A 3,006-nucleotide genomic window follows, 5' to 3' on the forward strand; every position below is an offset into this window, starting at 1 on the left:
AAGTACCGTTTTTGGCCTTGGTGTATTTTTCAAACACGATCCTAGGTGTATTTTTCAAACAAGTACTTATCAGATGGGGATGCCACTTTGCACACAAGTCAATACTGCCTAGTTGACAAACTTGCAAAGTCTTATGTCCATTGGATATGCTTTGCATAGTCGATCGCACATTATACACCATTTTGTTCCTAGTGTTATGCACAATCATCATAAAATACGTTTGGAGGTGTGTTATCCGAACAAGTACTTATGGGATGGGTGCACCACTTTATATGCAAGTCAATACGACCTAGGTTGAGGCGTGTACAAAGTTTTGTGCCCATCGGAGAAATGTAGATGCGATAATATTAGAAAATTATCGGTATGTGTATATGTGTGTGTGTGTGGCAAACAATTTTGATACAACAAAGTAAACACCTAGTGCACAAATTATGCACTTCATACCTTGAGTAAATAAGCTTGTTGATGAGGATAAATATTCCCTTGAATAAAAGTACAGTTGTTGTATGACCACAATAGGATCGCTTTGACACCTGTGATTTTGCCCACATGTAAGTTTGCAAATAGTATAAAAAATCATATAATAATATATTAATAGTTTGCAAATGTGTATAGCAAGTGAGTAATGGGAAGTGGAAGTGGGAGTGAGGAGGGAGGAGTAGAATGGGAGAGGGAAGTAATAGGGGTGTATGATAATAAGTATAAAAAATAGTATAATAATATATTAATAGTTTTCAAATGGCAAGTGAGTAATGGGAAGTGGAAGTGAGAGTGGGGAGGGAAGAATGGAATGGGAGAGGGGAAGGTAATAGGGGAGTAGGATAATAAGGGAGTGAAATGAGTGAGGGGAGTTAATAGGGGATGAAAAAGAGGAGGGTGAGATGGGGAAATATGGGATTTTGGGAAATGGGAGGAGTATGGGACATGGTGGAAATGTGGGATGGGAGTGGTGGCAATGGGGGAGGAAGAAGAAATGGATGGGGGGAGGGCTAATGGAAGATTGGGATGAGGGAGAGGGGGAGTAATGGGAGCCAATGGGAGAGGGGATAAATGAAAAGCCAATAGGAGAGAGGGGAGGAATGGAAAGCCATAGGAGAGGAGGAGGAAAACCTAATTTTTCTTATATATAGTCTTCCTTCTTCATTCATTCTCCCCTCATTTCATTCATTGAAGCAAGAAAGCAAGGACGATCAAGAAAGCAAGGAAGGAAGAGCAAGAAAGCAAGGAAGGAAGAGCAAGAAAGCAAGAAAGAGCAAACTTACAAACTTTTTCCAGGTACTTGCAAATTTTTTTGATTAATTCTTTATCTAGATTTTTTTTTTTAAATTTGAAGAGAGAGGAACTAGAGAGAGAGAGGTTCACCAGGAGGGGAGGAGAAGGAGAGGATGGAGAGGGGGGAGGGGCGGGGGGTGAGGTGGAGGGAGGGAGAGGGGGGGGGGAGGGGGAGGGGGGAGGCGAGCCGGGTAGGGAAGGGGGGGAGGGAGGGGTAGGGGCGGGGGCAAGGGATGGAGGGAGGGGGGGATTCTGGCGGGGTCGAGGGAGGTAGGGAGGGGGGAGGGAGGGGCGGGGGCGGGGGTAGGGGCGGGATCGAGGGAGGGAGGCAAGGGGCAGGGGCGAGGGCAACAGCATGAGGGGCGGGGGTGCCGGGTAGGGAGGGAGGGGCGGGGGCTACAGGGGGAGGGGAGGGAGGGGGTGGCGGGCAGGGGCAAGGGCAGCGGCAGGGTGCTTGGTAGGGAGGGAGGGTGAGGGCGGGGGCAGGGGCAAGGGAGGGAGGGAGGGGGGGTCTGGCGGCCGCGGCCGCCAGGACCCCCTAGAGGGGGGGTGAGGGCGGCGGCAAGAGGGGCGAGGGTGTCCGGTAGGGAGGGAGGGGCGGGGGCTGCAAGGGGAGGGGAGGGAGGGGGTGGCAGGCGGGGGCGAGGGCGGCGGTGGGAGGGGTGGGGGTGCCGGGTAGGGAGGGAGGGGCGGGGGCGTGGGCGAGGGAGGGAGGGAGGGAGGGGGGTCTGGCGGCCACGGCCGCCAGGACCCCCTGGAGGGGGGAGGGGAGGGACGGGTGGGGCAGGGTTGGGGTCATGGGAGGGAGGGAGGGGGGGGGGTCTGGCGGCCATGGCTGCCAGGACCCTTGGAGGGGGGAGGGGGAGGGGGGTCTGGCGGCCGTGGCCGCCAGGACCCCTAGAGGGGGGTTGGGGTCAAGGGAGGGGGGTTGGGGTCGAGGGAGGGAGGGGGGGTCTGGCGGCCGCGGCCGCCAAGGGGGGTGGGGTCGAGGGAGGGGGGGTTTGGCGACTGCGGCCGCCAGGACCCCTGGAGGGGGGAGGGGAGGGAGGGGGTGGGGGGGGGTTGGGGTCGAGGGAGGGAGGGGGGAGGGGGTCTGGCAGCCACGGTCGCCAGGACCCCCTGGAGGGGGGAGGGGAGGGACAGGGTGGGGGGGTTCTGGCAGCCGCGGCGAGGCCGCGGCCACCAGACCCCCAAGGAGGGGGGAGGGGAGCCGGGTAGGGAAGGGGGGGCGGAGGGGGGGGAGGGGAGCGGGGGCGGGGTCGAGGGAGGGAGGGGGCGGGGGGGTCTGGCAGCTGCGACCGCCAGGACCCCCTGGAGGGAGGGGGGAAGGGAGGGGGGGAAGGGGGTGGGGGGGGGGGGGTCGAGGGAGGGAGGGAGGGGGGGCGGGGCGAGGGGTCTGGCGGCTGTAGCCACCAGGACCCCGTGGAGGGGGGAGGGGGTGGGGGGGTTGGGGTCGAGGGAGGGAGGGGGCCGGGGGGGTCTGGCAGCCACGGCCGCCAGGACCCTTGGAGGGGGGAGGGAGGGGAGGGGGGTGGGGGGGAGGTTGGGGTCGAGGGAGGGAGGGGGGCGGGGGGGTTTGGCGGCCGCAGCCGCCAGGACCCCCTGGAGGGGGGAGGGGGTGGGGGGGGTTGGGGTCGAGGGAGGGAGGGGGTGGGGGGGGTCTAGCGGCCGCAGCCGCCAGGACCCCTAGAGGGGGGAGGGGAGGGAGGGGTGGGGGAGGGAGGGGGGCAGGGG

This window comes from Dipteris shenzhenensis, chromosome 21 (genome assembly GCF_047967505.1).
Source record: "Dipteris shenzhenensis isolate YYH24624 ecotype China chromosome 21, Dip_SZ_1.0, whole genome shotgun sequence".
In the NCBI taxonomy this organism is placed as follows: domain Eukaryota; kingdom Viridiplantae; phylum Streptophyta; class Polypodiopsida; order Gleicheniales; family Dipteridaceae; genus Dipteris; species Dipteris shenzhenensis.